Source organism: Nyctibius grandis, chromosome Z (assembly GCF_013368605.1).
Source record: "Nyctibius grandis isolate bNycGra1 chromosome Z, bNycGra1.pri, whole genome shotgun sequence".
Taxonomy (NCBI): Eukaryota; Metazoa; Chordata; class Aves; order Nyctibiiformes; family Nyctibiidae; genus Nyctibius; species Nyctibius grandis.
The window spans coordinates 85,786,895-85,806,268 of record NC_090695.1 but is presented as its reverse complement, the minus strand read 5'-3'; positions in this window follow the sequence as shown (position 1 = coordinate 85,806,268).

Below are 19,374 nucleotides of genomic sequence, written 5' to 3'. Positions count from 1 at the left end.
AACTGAAGCTTAAACCATCACAAGCATCGTTGTCTGTTTATAGACGACCATAAACAGATGACCTTAGATAGTTTAATTAGTAAAGCATGGCTCAATACTACTTAGATCCAGGAACAGAGCAATACAAAGATGGCAGCTTTGATTACTCTTCAATTACTTCTGGAGGGCAGTAATTTCCCTTCTGCTGCTCTCAGTCAGCATAGAAGTGTCTCATGTGCTTACATCTGTGCCTGAAGAGGACATTCTGCCCTCCTGGGAGTCCAAATAAGATGCAGAGTAAGCTTTTACATTCAAGTTATTACCTTGTGTTTAACAGCTGACAAGAAAAGGGTATGGCTTTGCTGCAGGTCTCTCTGTGCAGTGCTGTCCTGCAGCTCTGTGTGTGTCTCTGTGCACAGAGATTGATGCTGTAATTGAATATATGTGTATATATATGTATTTATATGTGTATATATGTATTTACGTATATAATATATATCAGGGAGTTAGAGATCACTGTGATGAGAGTGTTTAGACATCCACAAGTCAGTTCAGTTTAAAACTTTAAAATAAAACGTTCATTCATTGTAAATACACTTCTGCTAAAGGTCTGTGTTTACATATTTTCAGTACTTCTCGCTCCATATTCTGTGTTAACGTTCCAAGTTAAGTTTCCAAGACTTATCCTAAATTAGCTGTGGGTGTGTAACACCAGGGAGCAGATGCCACACAGTTAGTGTTGATGGCTATGGTGGTTTGTTGAAACGATCACCTTGCTGAGGTCAAAGTTGCTAGGGCTGAGGTGGTCAGGCTTGGAGACCTTTGACAAGAGAAGTGAAAATGCAAGTGGGAAACTTCTTTCTCCCCCATCCCTCCTTGCTTATATTTGGTCTTTCTGTACCACTTGCCCCCTCACTGCCAGAGAGGATCACATCAGCTACCAATGTTGTTTATCTTGTCCTGGGTTTTGTGAGTAATCTTTCCTCTGCATTCACCAGCATGCCTTGCCTATTTGCTGTCCCCATGTTGTTTATCTTTTCCTTTGTCTGGAAACTCTATGCTACGTGGATGCTTTCCAAGTGAAACTGCAGTGTCATTGTTTACCCTTTGTACTTCATTTCTTGTATTCATTTAAAGTGCTTATACATTGTGTCTGGCTACAAAATACTTGCATATTCTCGTGGTTACACTATTTTAGTATATCTGTGTTTGGGTCAAGATAAGATAATATTATTTACATCCTCATTAGTGCACTTTAACTCATACAGGTCACAGGTCTTTGATTTATCTACAGCTATATCTTTTAATGGTATGCACATACTCCCCTACACGCACTATACGACAAGTGATCAATTGTTAAGAGAATCTTTTACATGTTTGTAGTCTACCTGCTTCTATTTTCAAACAAACAAACAAATAAACAAAGAAGTGGTGGTGAGAATGCAAGAATGAAAGAAGAGGACTTTTAGTAAAAAAAGTCCTGGTCTGCTTCATTTGGGAAGCTCTTGGAACTCAAACCAGCCAGATGTATTTGATTTCTTTCATCCATGTATTTGAAATATGGCACTGAAAAATCACTGATTCCTTAATATGTTTCCCCTGCAGTGGTTTGTCCAGACTTCTGAAAATCCTTGTTTTCATTTTGAACACATTTATCTTTATTCCTAGAGACAAGTTCTTACTGGGGTTCTCTTTAAGGTCAGAGTTCTTTAATAACCTGAAAATTCTGCCTTCAAAGGCTTATCTACATCACAGTTTCAGGTTTTCCCTTAAAACCAAAACAAGAGAGTATAATACGTAAATTAATGAATGAAATAATTATTTTCTGCTTTTAGGAAAGCTTAGAAAGGTTTTTAAAAGTGTCTCCATTCTCCTAAAAATCAAGGGGCACTTTGCCCTTTCTTTTGGAAAGTGTGGGGTCAGTTCCAGGAACAAAGTGTCATCAACACTCTCAAAACAAATCCTGGCACTTTCTCCTCCGTTTCTCTGAATAAATTTTAATTGACAGGACACTCCTTAAACACAACTCAGCTAGGAAAAGAGGACAACTCAATCAATGTATGAAGAATAGGATGAGAGACAGATATTTAGTTGTGTTGAGTTATTGATTTTATTTTCTCTGGATAAATTCAGATTAATTTTATGGGTTACATTAACTGGAGATCGGTATATTTGCCTTCAAACACACTATTTTCTTATTCATGTAAGATTCACTATACTATGATTAATCAAATCATAAAAAAAAAAGCTATTCGCCAGAGAAAAGCAAAGCAAAAACTGTGTAGTCAGGAATTTTTGTGTGAGAATAAGACTAATGGCTTTCTTTTGGTACTGGATAAACCACCACAGATCTACTATTTTCTATCATTCAACCTTCATGATATTTCCTCCTCCGAACTTCTGAACACAAGCAGGTACTCTGAGCACCAGTCCATACACCCAAGGGCAGGAGGCTGTCCAGAGGGACCTGTACAGGGAGGAAAGGGCTGATGGGGACCCTGAGCAGTTCAAAGTCCTGCCCTGGGAAGGCACAGTCAGCAGGCAGGTGGATGTGACTGTTCCCCTCTACTTGTGAGGCTGGATCTAGCTACTGCATCCCATTTTCAGCCACCTTGTAGAGGAAAGATGCCAACAAACCTGAGGGGTTCAGGGGAGGTCACTGAGATGGTGAGACTGGAGCACTCATCCTGCGAGGAGATGCTGTGGGGCTGAGGCTGGTTCAGCCTGAGCAGAGACAGCTTCTGGGGAGCTCTTATTGCTGTCTGTAATGAGGTGTCAGCAGGGTGTAGAGAAAATGGAGCAGGACCTTTCTCAGAGACGCACAGTGGGAGAAAGAGAGGCAACAGGAACAGGTGGGAGCACGGGAAACTCCAGCTTTAGATTTAAAGAAAATTACAAAGGGGGAAGTTGAACATGGGAACAGAAGCTTATGAGAGAGGCCATGGGATCTCCACCCTTGGGAATGTTCAAAACTCGACTGGAAGCATCTCTGGGCAACTTGATCCGGTCAGCACTGCTCTGAGGAGCAGGTTGGACAGGAGGTCTCCTAACAGCCCTTCCCACACACCTGACTTTATAACTCTGTGATTCTGAAGAGTATCTTTTTTTGTCAATTTGAAAGGGGAAAAGTTGTTTGTTTGTTTGTTTGTTTGTCTGTTTTTTAAAAGTTAGTATGTTGTATATTAGAGGCATTCCAGCAGACCTTTAAAATAGCATTGCAAATGGTTGATCAGCTCTGGGATCCGAACATAAGTCCCTGCTGTCTGCTTGCTGAAGGGTAGAATCTAGAAAAACAATTGCATACAATGGAGACCTATTAAATTAATCTTAGGTATTATATTTCAAATCTGAATGTAAACAGATGTGTTAGCAAATTATATTATGCTGCCATAGGAATAGTCATAGAATACCTTACAGGAAAAGAAGAAAAAAGTCAAAGTTTGAAATATTTTTTCTCAAAAAATATCTTCATGTTTCTGTTCAATGGAGCCAGCAGTCTCACATTGGCTCTTCACACTTGGGTGTGTTCTGTATCCTTGGACATTTCACCCATTTCACAAGGCAGATGGGGAAAACAGTTTCCATGTACTCAGAAAAACACAGATGCTGAGATGACAAATAGCCAAGGTCAAATGCCATTTCCTGCAGAGTCAGGTGAACACTGCAACTTCTCCCCATACTCCCCCCTTACATGCCCTGCGATGGACCGAGGCGTTTGGATTAGGTTCCTATTTCAGAGTTGCTTTCCCTGGGCGGGCACCACAATTATCAGCCAAATCGAGCAGTCAGTGATAAACAAAAATATGTGATGAGCTCGGGGGAGCAGCCCTGAGGGATTCCTGTTTCACAAGGGCTGGGCTGGGCACGCAAGCCCTCCGTGTCTTCCTCAGACTGGCACAGACACAAAACCAACGTGTGCCGTGGGCCAGTATCGCAGGCTCTGCAGGTATTTTACTTCCTTCTGCCTGTCTTGCTCCCCCTCCTCCCCAAAAGGCTGGAGGGACGGGTGCTCACCTCCTCAACTGCTACAGCCCCACCACATGAAAGTGCCAAGATGTCTCTGCTGCTGAACGTGACCTCCTCAGTTTGGCTCTGGGAAGAAAAACGGACTTTGGAAGAAAAGCAGAGGAACCTTCACAAGTTCCACAGGAATGACACCGAGTACCATGCTGATGTGGCACAGCAGGGCAAACGTTGTCCCTGTGAAACCCTGTTAAACCACCTCCACCACTGAGGATCACAACTTGCTCGCTCTTCTGAAAGAGGAGGCTGTGGTTTGGGACGATGCTTTTCCCAACAGCTGGGGTTGTGGTAGGTTCTCTGGGATTGAAAAGAAAGTTCTTCACGCTTTCTAAAGACTCCTCAGCTCAACAGATTCCCTGACCAGGGTGTGCGTCGAAAGACACCCAGAGCTCAGACATCTTGCAGTCATGGAACTGTGAGAGGACACAGAGTCCTACGCATTTATAAAGAGAACTGCAAACTTTTCAAAGGGTGTAACACTAGAATATATTGCTTAAAATAACTATGTGTATTTAAAAACGACTATATAATAATTAACTGCAAATAATTGTCTATAAAATTACTATCGGTTATACATTATGCATAATTATACTAATAAGATAATAATTTTGTCACACTATGTTTGTATCTTAATGTGCATTTAATTCTTAAAATCCAAGTAAAATTATTGCATTCCTTAAACAGTTCTTAATAAAACTCTATCTACTCTGTGTATGTATACATAAGTACATTATTTTGCAATATACGCAATATAATTTTCATTTATTTCAGTAGAAAATAGTGCATAGAAATAGGAAGGCTGTGTGAACCATTTACTTATTTTTTTTTATTTCTAATATAATGACATTACTTATTATTTATAATAAATGGCAATGTAATTACCTATTATTTCTCCATTTTAAGTCCAATGAATGTTCTGTTATCCCTGGTTTAATATTGTCAACATGAGACAACTTCTTTTCCGCACATCATGTGTGTTGCAAACCTTGTGCTCTCTGACAGAGGAGCCTTCCATGGAGTATTTTGATCTGCTGACTTGCAATCAAGAAGAATTTCAACTGGTCTAAATCAGAATTACTCCTCTGAGGGATTAGCACCTGCTGGGAGTCTGGCCCTGCTAATATTTCTGTTTCCTTCCTCTTTACAGACAGGCAGTAAACAAACATTTTCTAAACCACAAGATCTTGCTTGTAGGTGTCTCTGCAGATCAAGGTTGAAGTTTTATGTTGTTTTTTTTTTTTGACAACTTACAGTTAATTTATAATGAAATTTGGCGCTGGGATAAATAAATACTTGCAATGTGTATATGCCAGTGCCTGCTTGTCTCCCTGTGTAATTGGGCACCTTTAACTTCAAACATTGCAGCAATTCAAACTTTGTTTTATTTGTTGGGGATTCCTTATACTCCTTCTGCTAAGGAATACTTAAATGACCTCTGGCCATGATATACATTGACTCTTCAGAGGAAGTCTGTTCCATTTTGCCCCTTACTTTACAAATTTTTAGAATAAACAGGCTCAAACCGGCACAAGTCAGTGCACACAGGTGAACTCTTTGAGGTAAATTCCTGCCAACTAAAGTTGACAGCTTAACACCATCAATGAAGCGTTTAGTGGCACATATTTGTATATAAACTAATATTTAATTGTACATTTTGCCAATAACGTGAAATCAACCAAGGAAATATCATTATTTCAAAGCTCTTGCACACAAACATCACTACAGTCATTGAGGAACTACTGGTCAAGATTTACTCATCTTAATGCTCCATTTTTCATGTTCTGTGTTTATACAGATGACAAAAACAAGCTTTATTTTACCCAGTAGCAATAAACAGCTAGTTCACAAACCTTTACTCGTAGAAACATTAAGACCAAGGACGTGTACTTAATCTGTTTTTGTTCACCTGAGTGATGATTTTGACCACTGCTTTGTCATTTGAATTTCGTGCAGGAGCCAATGATGCTCTGGTCCTGCTATGGGGAATGCCTTGAGCATGATTCTGTTTCAAGTCTCCCTTTAATGCTATGACGGGAAAAAACAAATCTTCCAATGAATTTTTTCCAATTAAAACTCTTAGTGAAACTATCTTTCCCCTACTGACAGACAGCTCAGCAATGTATTCCAAATAGATTCTGTTGTTGGAAGAAAATTAAAACTAGGACGACTATTCTGCAGTCAAAGGAGCTAAAGTTTATTTTGACTTTGTATGAATTCTGGCCACAATCTAAAGATTTTATCTGTTCTTCAGATAGTCCTGCCTGACAGTCCTGTCTGATAACAGACGTTCTCTATAGTTTCCTGCAATTTCTGAATTGAATCTCGCTGTAATATTCTGAATACTGCAGATGGACATTTTCATTTTTATCTTTTCACTTACAGTGGATTTCAAGTTCAATATCCATAGCCAATAGTCACATCAAGGAAAAGCTCTATTCTACTTAAGCTACACTTTTTGTTTATGTTCAGGTTATTTTTAAGAGTCATTTTGTAGTTTAACATGATAAAGTTTCCTATCCTGCACCTATCACTTCCTGTTACTCACTAAATCATGCTTCCCCCAAATCAGTCCAGTAGTTTTTCACCTTCTTGGTGCATATGATCTTCTGTTCTCCTTTACCAAGCGCTGCAATAATGGGATCGTCACTTTATTCACAGGCCCGTTGTTCCCTTAGAGGCAATCGTGCTCCCTGAAATCTCCGTATTTACAGGAAAACAGTGAATTCATAGGAGAATTAGACCCAGTTTCACAGTGTTCTTATTAATCGCAATATTCCACAATTAAATGAGAAGTAGTCTCAGGGAGCGCGTTGCTCCATTTGTTTTCTTAAAGACGTTCACATTCCTAAATACCATTCAGAATTAGATATTTGTAGTACAATGACATAGAATGGGCATCAGGAAACATTGACTCTGCCAGCCATGACTGAGAGTAGTTAGAAAGCCACATTCTCAGTTTCTGTAGTTGAAGAACCTGGAATTTAATAACCTGACCTTAAAACAGTGATTTACTTCAGCTGAGATAATAGCAGGACTCTTGTATTTCCTCACAAAATGTCCTTCCCAACTTGTGCACTGGGTGGATAGCAATAAGCATCTTTCAAGACAGTTTTGTTACTAGGCAAGTTGTCAACATTTTACTCTTACAGCAAACAGCTATCATCTCTCTCTTACACTTTCTGTTACAGATTCACCCTTCAATAAGTACAAGACCACTTCTCTGGAGGATGAATGAAATCACGCTGTTAAATACGGAATCTTGGTAGCCAGGCATACAGCTATTAGCTAGTCTACCAGTTGTCTAAGCTTTGCATGTTTAAATAACTTTCTGTTAATGCATTTTCTCATTATCACTACACTTCTTGATCCAGTCCCAGTCACCTTTTTTGTCTTTGGCTACTCTAACTCTACCAGACACTTTACTGACATAAACAAGAACATCTGAGTTATAGTGACAGATCTGTATTTTCTGCATATGATGTCCTTTCAGTTTCTCTGCATCTTCCAGGAGACAAAACCCTTATTTTCTCCAAATGCTCTCTTTCAGGCTAGATAAACTCTTCAGAACCATCAAGATTTTCTTTTGCTCCTCACCTTGCCCTTCTCTTCCACAGCTACTTGGAAAGGGAGGGGTTTTCTGGCAGCATCTAGTAGATTTAGGTCCAGCTCAGTTTTCCCTAGAGACCAGTGCCCTTTTTGGATCCCCTTGCTCCTATCCAGGGCTTCAAAAAATACCCCCCTTTTAATTACATTTTCCCAATCCTGAGTTAATAAGACCTCATCAGAAACCTTGACACCTAACAGGCTGAACCTGACCCAACAGGTACAGGCTGCCCTTTATCAGAGCTGTTTGTGTTTTATTTGTACTGGTGTTGTGCGACCCACAAGCCTGTGCTGCTGCCAGAAAAGCAAGTACCAGCACAAAGCTATCTTCTTTCTAATGGGTTTCTATTTGATGAGATATATCAGACCAGAAATCATTGTTTCTTTTCCTTCTAAGTGTTCTATCTGTCTCAAAGTGCTCACACATTTCACGTGAGGGAGCCGTCTTCCAAATCTCTAGCAGCTATGCAGCTCTGTAAAGAACTACATTTGTCTTGAGATTAGAGGGCATTTGAAAGTTGTGGGGGGCAGTTTAATCTGTGGAGGGTCCTTCTGTCCTTCTTTGCCAAATGCATATGTCAATGCTAATTTCATGAATAACCTTGAGACCTATGGATCAGGGAGGAGACATAGTTCACCTGCATCCCCCTGAGCGTGGCTCTGCTGGGAACAGCTCCTGCACAGTGATAACACAGAGCTCAGGTGAGGAAGTGCCTTCCTTGAATTCTCCCCTCCCTGCTAAATCCTCTACAGTTAACCTTTCCAAGGGATGTAAATGTTAAAGCTGGTTTGTTTATGGATAGTATGTTCTTCAGAAGGTAATTCAGGAACAACTCCCCAAGAAAAAGAGAATATGCTGAGGTAGGTTTGTCCATGAACATAACAAAGACATTGTCTCAGCTCAGTAAGAACGAGGTCGTTTATACATTATGTGTGAGCTTAAAAGAAAGTTGCCCCATTGAGAATATATGGAGCACAAATACACGGGGTCAACTCAGGAAAATAGGATGAAAATTATCCGTTTGTAGAAACCTTTATTTTAGCATTACCAAACATATAATGGAAACATACAATAGTAAAAGTTTTGCTTATTTGTTGTTTTACTTTTTGAAAAAAATCAGAAAAGATTTTTTTTTCTCCCCAGTACAATTGTGTACTTCTCAGCCACCTCCAAACCACAATTAGATCAGTTTGCTCCCTCTTGTTACTGAAAGACAGAGTAAGCTACGTAATAGTCAGGAATCCCAGGGTACAGCTGCCTGCATAAAAGACAAAAGGGTGACCTTCAGGCACTGGTGAAAGTCTAGTTGAACCAGAAATCTGGCTTCTGGAAAAAAAGTGAGCATGAAGCACCAAAATTAGAGCTCTTGCAAGGAATCATTCAGATGTTACGGATTGCAAAATATCTCAACCCTCAGTTGTGATATTGACATTGGCCAATGTCAATTGACATTGACATATTCAAAAAAATGTTTGAATATGTAAACATTCCCCATGGGAAAGAAACTCACTCTATTGTGTTTATTGTCTCCAGTCTTTTGTGGCAAAGAGTTGAGCTGGAAATTGCTAAATTATGTTTCTTTGAAGCTTGTCAGAGCAGAAATTAAACATTCAGACATGTGATGACTAGTGAACATTAAATTCTTTTTCATTGATAGCAGTGGCTTTAGAAAATCTGCTTATCAATTCCTGTGAACATGTCAAAATAGGTAAATTAATTAACAAGTATGAAAAATATGCTTGGTTTGCTAGTCAGCTCTTCAGGTGAAATGGAGGAAGAAAAGCCCTCTATAGTAGTTACACCCACCTCCCCTCTAAAGCCCAAACCCAACTCAGTTTCAAGACTAGGTTCTTGGGCAAACTCACCTCTGACATGATACTGGTCCTAGACTACTTCATTAATGTCTTGCCTTGGGAACTATTCTTCCCTTTTCCTTCACTCTAGTTTCCTTCCTCCATAAATCTTGCTTCGTATTTTCCTGCTCCATTTCTCACATTCATCTTCGTGACACTGTTGCAATACGTTTGAGGCCGCATTCTGTTACTTTGGAAAGTATGAAAGATCTCATTGAATTTCAGTGGCACTTAAGGGAACAAGACCTTCAGGAGGTGTTTTTGGAGCATTCATTCTAACATGGTCATATTAATGATGGCTCCTGACAGAGTTCAGTCACAGGCTGAAGCAAGGCTTCTTCAGTCTCAGGGATTTCTGAGCACTCCAGTGAGAAATCAAGTTCTAGGAAGGAAAACAACTTCCCTATTCTGATCCCTGAAGTCAGAGCAATTCATATCAGACCTATCAAGAGTGAAAAATATTTTCCCCATAATGCAAACCACTTTTGTCTGAGAAGAAGCCTAATGGCCATTCCTCTGTTGGCCTGTTCTGGAGAAGTGGCTTCTCTCTCTTGTGTCTGCTGAGACGTATGCTTTGCTTCCTGGAGGAGACAATGTTGAGAAATTCTGTGCTTCCTACACGTATGAAATGTGCTCTTTTTGCTGTCACTCTTATCTGCCAAGCTGTAGATTGCAGAGTTAATTCATTAACTGCTTAGGACTGCTGTGTGTACAGTTGAGCAATTCTTTTAGTCACTGCCACGGCAGATTCACTCTTGGGCATACTTCATACAGCTTTCTACCAACTTCAGTTTCCAGCAGTCATCATTCACAGCTGCACAGGCTACTCGGTCCTGAATTATCTCATGGGACACATCTCTAGACCACTCTGTAACAAGTATTCAAAAATAGCAGTTTATCAGACGGGAGATTCCTTTCCCCTTAAAACTGTAGGGCCTGTTTTCAAGCAGGAGACAGGCACAAACCTGGAAGATCTGAGGAGTGCATTAGGAGTGCTGTTTCTCTGCGACCTGGGAGCTTGCCTTTTGTCATGAACTGCAGTATTAATCTCACACAGGCCTTTTATAAAATCCAATACATCTTCACAACAGCAGGGCTGAAGGACCTGTACACATGTAAATTTGACATTAAATGCCCCGTCTGCAAATTGTTTATAAAACGCGCTTCAGGAAAGAACTACTGCAGCGTATGGATAAACACTCTTGTAAGGGGAAGACAGCAACAACAACAACAGACCATCCAAACATCACCAGCCCTATAAAGTACCCACCAGAGTGTGGTGGTACGTGCTGAACGAAGCAAACTGCCAGTCTCTGCAGTGCAACAGGCTCTCTTGTCCCGTGGAATATCTGTGGTAGTCCAACTGCTAAAACTACCAGGCTGCAAACATCTTCTCATGAATTCCCTCCACCAAATGCAAAATTTCCACTTCTCATCCTTGAAACACGTCTCCATTGACTGGTTCCTGCTCAGCTCCTGCCTACATGGAAAATCGCTCTCTCCCTCCAAACATAGCTTCCTACAGCTTCCCCAGAACCCACTTCTGTTCGTGATCTCCTCATCCTACCTCTCTCTGTTGCCCAAAGGACATCCAGAGTTTGGATTTCCCTCTGGAGAAAGGGAGATTTATGACAAATGCAGCTTTGTTTCCCTTCCTGAATGGGAATTCGGTAGAAAAGCACCTTCAAAATAATCTCAGGCACATGTTCATTCCCATGGCAGGCAGAACTGCTATGTCCCAGACTAAAGTTTTCCTGTTCCACACGCAGAAACAAACAGCAATTTAACAAAGCAGTGCCTTTATGTGCCTCTTTGCAGGGGAGGTATTGGTTTTAAAAGAAAAAGGACTTGAGATTACATTCTCAACTGCAAGACGTTACTCACAGCAGCAGCATGGGGGAAAAGAGACAGAAGATAATAATAGTAGATATTTGTATTCCATTCCAAAACCTGAGAACATTAACTTCCTAAAGTTTGGTTCTTGTTAATTGCACAGGGAGGAGGACAAAAGTTGCAGTGAAGTCTGGTATAGACAACGGAATGACAAATTGCCATGTCTTCCAAGAATGGCAATATTTCAGCTATAAAACTGAAGTGCAGATGTAAAAATTCTGCCATTCATTCTGTCTTTATAAAGTTAGGCCATTTCATAGCAGCAATTGCATTCTACCTCCTCCTATTCTCATAACAACAGAGCTGATCTGAATGAGAAATCAGAGCTTTAGCATGTAATGTGGTCCGCAAGTTACAACCCTGTTCTGTACTTGACCCTTCCAACACCCGCCCTTCTGATTGCCAGTTACCAAATGAGCAAGACAGCAATGTTTGTCTGTCCTAAAGTCCTGCTGGGCTTGGTCACTCAGAGCCCTTCCATGGCCATTTCCACCTTTCTCCTTCCACACTGAATTATCACAGAATCACAGAATCAATCAGGTTGGAAGAGCCCTCTGGGATCATCGAGTCCAATCATTGCCCTGACACAACCATGTCAACTAGATCATGGCACTAAGTGCCATGTCCAGTCTTTTCTTAAACCCCTCCAGAGATGGTGACTCCACCATCTCCCTGGGCAGCTCGTTCCAATGACTGTTTCTGAGAAGAAATGCTTCCTAATCTCTAAGCTGATGTTATTATTATGGTACTGTTCTTCCAGCACCAATGTGCTACACCTCCGTGCCCTCACCCAGGCACACGCAGACCCCTCCAAGCAAACGTGGGGATGTGGAGTGAAGCTGGCAGTCAGCAGCTCTCATTCTGGGGTCAAGTCCTTCCTCATACCGTCTCTGGTGCAAAAGGTGGTGACAGGAGTGAAATAAGGGCAGAATATAAAGGCACAAAATTAGTATCACCAGATTCAGCTAGGATTCAGCTATTTCCTAACCAATGTAACAATTCTTTGCATCTCACAAAACAATAACATTTGTGTCATCATAAGCAGAAAACACAGCACTGAGAGGCTGTTCTGTATCATGAAGAAGGAAAAAGCACAGGTGTTTGCCTGATCTTTCCTTTTGAACCCTCAGCACTTGCAGGTCCCACTTTGTACACAGTCTACTCTGTTTTTAACTCACTCACTGTTGAAGTCTTAACTACCTGAAATCTCCCTTGCTACTTTAAACTTATCGCTTCCTACAGTTCACATGAGACACAAAGAACAATCTATTTCATTCCTCTTTTTAGCAGCCTTTTAAATATTTGAATGTTTTCATGTCTCCCCCAGGTTATTGTTTTGTCAATTAAACAATCCCTACTCTTTAGGTCTTTCCTTCGAGCATGGTCAGGGACTCTCTGAAGTTGTTCCGCATCTTTCTTTAAATACTTTGCCTATATGGGACATGCTCGCTCAGCTGAGGCCTCCAGACGAACGGGTTCTTACCTTCCTGTTAAAATGTGCTGCACTGAAGCTTCTGACTCAGCAGTCAAGTTCACAATCTGCTCTAAGTGCCTGGTCATTTTCCACCCGAATGGTGCTGGTGCACCTTCTTAATGACTCTCTGGCTAATTGTCTCCCAGGTCAACATTACAATTGCTCTTACACTTCTACAAAATAAGAGCATTTAGGGTTCAGGAAGAAACCTCAGATGTTTTTCTGGTCTATATCATACAAGAGTGAACAAGGAGACATCACCAGCATTTAAAATGCAAGAAGACACCATTCCCTAAGAAGCCTCCAGCTTCCTGAAGATCACTGATATAGGAGTTTAAGTAAACCACTTCTGAAAAGGAGCTGCTACCCATAAATTACTAAGATTAGTCATGAAATCCCTCCTTCTCCCATCCTCCATTTTCTATTTATCTGTGCCAGAATTTTGCAGAGCTGGCATCCCCTGCACCGGCAGTTATCTTTGAACTGCTGAAATGCAAACAGTCTAATAAAGAAAACAAATTTGTGAAAGTATTTGTATTGCACGATTCACATATCTGTCTGAGTCAAAACCACCTCACTATGCAAATAAGGGTTAGCATTAAAAGTGTCCAAAATGACAAGTCCTTGAATGAATGCACAGCCTGTGGCTGAAACAACCTATATTAGAGAAATATCACTAAACATTAAGGCTAGATGGCTGTCTCTTTCTCATGAAGACAAGAATATATCTTTTTTTTTTTGATGAAAATCTAAATAATCATAGTAGAAGTAGGTTAGTTCATAAACTGTGAAGAATGCAAACAACACGTCCAGGGCAATATTGCTAACAGTGACTCCAGACATTGGCCCCTCAGAACTGCCTGGCTTATGGTATTTGCAGAGCTGTGGACCTCAGCTCTTGCTTAATGATTCTTTAGCTCCCATTACTTGTCCCCAGACCCAGGAGAAGCCTGTCTGGTGTGCAGTTCCTTGACTAATTACAACCATTTCATCAACACCATTCTACAAACCATTTACCACACCCATTAAAATATACACAGCCATGACTAGAGTCACCTTAAATCATTTTCCATTATAAAGTGCATGTGATGAACATGGTTTTAGCAGCGTACTGCAGAAAAATCTCCGTTCCCCAATGCTGTGGTTTCCCCAGGAAGAGAAAGTCCTAGATAAATGCTTTTCTAGTTATTTCAAGAGGCTTTGGGTTAGCCTATGTTTGACTAAAGGTTGTTGTAGGTACAAGAAATAGACTGAAACCGAAAACACGTCTGAAATACAAAGAAGAGGTAGTACGTAGAAATTTGTTAGCTGGTTAACCTCTGGGATTATTTAATAAATCTATTGCTCACTTTTTAAACCAGAATAGATGAATAGAAGCCTCTTATTTGTCCTAAACACTCATTAAAGTAAATACCCTTTAATGAACTTCTGATTACTGATTATTGCTTGGAGGAAAAGTGATATAAATAGAATAATAATCATGGTGGAAACCTTCATCTCACTGCAGTGAATGAAGAAGAATTGGTCATGTACTTAACGGCCTCAACAATTTCACGCGTCCTGTGTTATTAGTGAAAAAAATTTCACAGTGTGGTAAGCAGTATACTGCTTATTATCTTCTATCTGGCTGAACAAACACTGTAAGATATGTAAATAAGGAAGCATTGAAATAGTTTACCAATTTAATATAAATATATCTTTTTTCCATGCACGCTTCTGAAGGTACAGATATATTTAATAAAATATGTAATTTGGTTTTGATGGAGCAATTCCTATTAAAAAATGTAGATGAGTTGAAACTAAAAAAACCCCTCACTCTACACAAACACATCACCTGGAATGACAGTTTTAAAAGCGGAAAATAATCACGTTATTTTCCTTCAATAGATTTGAATTATTTTATAAGAATTTTTAATGTTAAATTGAACTAGCATATGCATATATTTAGCATATCGTCATAAAATTTTATATATTTCATACAATCTTATTATAAAATTAATTCAAAGCTTCCAATGCTATCTTTTTAAATTTGTTTCAGTTTTGATATTGACAAGTACAGGCAGAGTTTTGTTTATTTATTTAATGATGAACAACACTGGAAGAAAATAACCCCTGTCTATTTCACCAATAAAATGCATGGGACCAACACAGAACAATGATTTCTTCAGTTTCAGCAGTAATCAACATTTCTGCTTAGCCACAGCGTTGCAAAGCAGTGATGATGACTATCAGAGGCAGAGAGTCTGGTGACGGGGAAAGTAGTCTGTATGGTCAGAAAGAGATTTTCTGCCTTAGGTATGCTAATCTTTTGTGTCTCAAATTATTCCATGCTAATTAGACTTGCTCCTGGCTTTGAAGATGCTGACATTGAAGTTTTTCCCTGAACTTATTTTCTCTAGCTGACAATTTCTGACTGTCATCCTGCCCCCAAATTAAATACCCATTTTCAGTTATATCCACCACGGTCTGCACGGCAGGTGGGGTGTCTCAAATGTGGTGAGTTTCTGCCTCTCCAGCACACATTTTTCATGGTCTGTGGAACCCAGGTCTTTACCAGCTGTGAAGTTTTCATGGACTCACGGGGAAAACCACAAAAACTATGGTCATATGTCTGTCCTGTGCTGGTTTCTGTAACTCACTGTACTGAATGTTTTCAATATTATGGAAAATAATATCACAGAAAATGTGTTTGATGCCATCCCCTCACTCATTTTCAATGCAATAAGGAAGCTATAAAAAAAAGAAGATAAAATATGAAGTTTGGAAAAATATATGTCTTTTTTGATACACAGTGTCCTGGTTTGGCCCAAACCAGGCCAATTAGTCTTAGAGAAACCAAGGTCACTGCTAAATTCCTCACTGCTTACGAGTGAAGAGCCGAAGGGGGGTCGCACCTGCAGGGAGGAGCAGACAGGGCAGGTGGCCCAGAATTGACCAACGAGATATTCCATCCCATACATGTCATTCTCACTTTCCTATTTCTCACTAACCCACTGCCTCCTGGAGGTGGGGCCCAGGAGGGAGGGGCCCTCCTGTCTCCCACTGATTGGTACCAGCTTTGCCAATTCTCCAGTTAAAAGCCTGCAGGTGTGATGGCAGGGGGAGCTACTGCCTTTTCCCCTCTGCCTGTGCTGGGGGGAGGTACTGCCTTTTCCCCTCTGCCTGTACTGGGGGGAGCAACTCTGCCTGAGGAGGATTTCCAAGCTCTTGATCTTGGTTTTGTACATATTTGTATATATTTGGTTATTTCTATTATTATTGTTATTATATTCTTTTTCATTATTATAGTTTATTAAAACTGTTTTAACTTTCCAACCCATAAGTCTCTCTCCCTTTTCCCTTTCCCTTTCCCTTGGCGGGGGGGAGAGGGTTAACAGAGAGCATCTGCCACATGGTTAATAGCTGGCCCAGCTTTAAACCGTGACAACAGGTAGAAAAAAATGTAGGTATGCTTATAGACTCTACCAGTTTTGGCATGCTGCTTAGCTGGGCCAATAGTCTTCGTATCTTTATGCAAAAAATGGTGCAGCAATGGAGATGAAACTAATACAGTTTAGACAGAACCTCACCTTGAAAGGCCGGTGATGAAATTTTCTACCAGCACCTATCATATTAATTATGAGATATAATGAGGAAAATCAGACAAAGTGGAATGACTGGTTCCCTAGTGACCACACGTAATTTTTTTGCTATAATATGAGATTGCAATCTAATGAATTAGTGAGACATAACAGTAATTCCATGTTTAATGCTGATTTAGAAACTCATCTGTGCTCATTCTCAGAGCTGCAGTCAGGAATCTCATTGAATTCAGAGGGGAAATATGAGATAAACACATGGGAAAATGGCCTCAGATGTTCCAAATGCTGGCTCGAAGCCTGTAAGGGTGTTACTCTTACACCTTCAATGTTTTTTCTTCGAATAAATAACTTCATTATGTTTACAGAAATGGCATATTCTTGTGCAAATTTATATTGTAAGCAGGATAAATTGTTTGCGTGCAGAGAGATTCTGGGTAGCTATTGGCATTAGGTGTAACAGATGTCACATTAACATTTGGCTGCTGAGATGACAGATGAGTGATTGCAGCATGGAAACATTAGGCAAGTTGATAATGGGCTTCCTAGCACATGCTGCTGTCATTTCATGTTGCTGGACTAAAAGAGCACCCCGACTGAACAGAGCAGTGAAATAGAGAGGGAAAATGTATTACATTCAGTAATATACCATAATATTCCATACTATCCAATAATACTCAGTCAAGTTCAGCATTTCATACATTTCCCAATTTAGCATACATTACCAAATGATAACCAAACCCAAGATATGATTAAGTTATTGAAAAAAAAAAGAAATCTTACAGAGCAAGGGGGAAAAAAACAACTCCCCGTGAAAGCCTATACTTTCTGCCATCAGACTCCTGTTTAAATAAGTACTGATACATTTCCCAATGTAAGACAAAACCAAAACAAAATAAACTATGTAAATATGTTTAGAAAGCCCCCCTCATTCATCAGGTAGCGATGTTTGAAAAGATACATCTGATATTTGGTTAAGATGCTGTCTGGATTAAGATCAGTTTCTTGCAATTAGGCATAACTGTAAGAAAGTGACTCAGTCAAGTGGAGGAGCTTGATTTTGTGTCCCCAAAGATGCAACTGGTCCATCTTTGTACAGCTTCTAGGTAGGGGACAGCTTGATCTTGGCTGGGATCTCTAAGTTTTGCTGTCACCACAGACCTCCCTGATAACTTAGCCAGTTATCAAGAGCTGAAACTCATTGGACTTCCTCATCATCTAGTAAATTACTCCATTTTTTCCATGTTACTTTCAAGTCTGCTTAATCTATATCCATTAATTTGATGGCAGATCTTTTAGAATATCGTGATTTTTCTTCATAGGTAGAATTTTACTCCAATTATTGAAAATCTTTCTCTTTCAAGTTAGGTGATGACTCTTTGTCTGCTAAGTGCCCTGGGAAAAAAATAATGAAGAGACAACTGTCTAGTTTATTCCAGATTCTAAATTCAATCTTGATATTATTTCATCTAGCCATACCATTTGCCAGGATACTACCATTTGTAGATAAGCACAAAGCCACTTGCTTTGAGCTAGTAAGCAGTGTGTGTGTGTGTGAGGTGTAACTATTTTGATTTTAAAACAGATATTGCACTTGAATGATCTTTCTGAAAGGATGTATTGTCACTAAATACTTCTTAAAATTGCTCTGTACATCTAGAAAAAGAAAGCTGATGCTGGAAATGTCGGAAGCCAATTTTCTGGATTTTGTTCTGATAGATACAGGAAAAAGAAAGTTCTGAAGCATTTTTTTGAGCAAGGACAAAGCATCGCTAGGACAATGAATAAAAACAAGACATGAGTGGCTGCTTTGGGGTAGACTAAGTGTGCTTTATACATCATTTTGTATTTTTGTCTCCTGTTCCAGCTGGAAGCTTGCTGGTTCTGGAAAGACTGAGGGGGACCTGTGTTTCTCTGACGAACGGTCTCCCTACCCACAGCAGTACATCTGCTGGGGTATCTCCATTAACTCCACTGTCACACCTGGACTCAATCTCTGCAAAGCCAAGAGGGAAATCACCTGCTGCTCCAGACCAGCTGGCAGCGACCCCTCCTCCTGGCAAAGCAGCCAGACCCAGGGAGTTCCTCTGAGACGCCAGCAGCAAAGTCACTTTCTTCCTGTCTCCCGTGCTAAGAAAGCCGAGGAAGTGGCTGAGTCCCAGCTTGCTCCAGACTCTGTTCTTGGTGCAGGCTCAGATTCATACCTGGAAAGGTAAAAACAATAACTGGGGCACTACCAGCATTACTGATGGCCACAGCTATGTGCCTGGCAGTGAAAATGGGATTTTAAAAGGTGAGGAAATGAGGTCAAACTTGTTAAAGCAGCTTTCCTGGTATCTGAAACTCCTCTGACAACAGAAATTAACTACCAGTTTCAAAGTCCCTCTTGGGGATTGTTCACTGCACTTGTGAAAATGTAGTATTTCTAAGACAAAAGAATGATGTCTCAAAATATTAATTCTTCTCCTTATCCATTTTTACCATTTTCCCCTTTTTCTTTTACAATTCCTTTTGCTTCATTGATATTCTATAAGATTGTCTCCTTATAAATTCAAAATAGACTTGGAATCAAGCTCTTGGCTTTTTTCCCTTAACACAGAGCACACACAATCTTCATTAATCAAAGACATAAAAGGAGATTAAAACATTAGGTGAAATGAACTATATCTATAAAGAGAAGGAATTAAGGCTGGACTGAACAGGTACAGGAGACACACAGTGTACAGCATGGATGCCATCTGTGCACTCCCCAGGTTTTATCTCACATTACGACAAAATGTACGAGGCTCAATAACTCACAGCGTATCATGCAAAGACACTTACTCATCAGTTGTAGAGATGAGGGCCTTCAGCTAAGATTCTTATTGCTGCACATGGGTTAGTGAAAAATGTTTCCTGTGTGACTGACACTTTAACTGGAGATCAGTGTCCATCATAGGGAACATTTTAATTGACTGAAACTCACCTTTT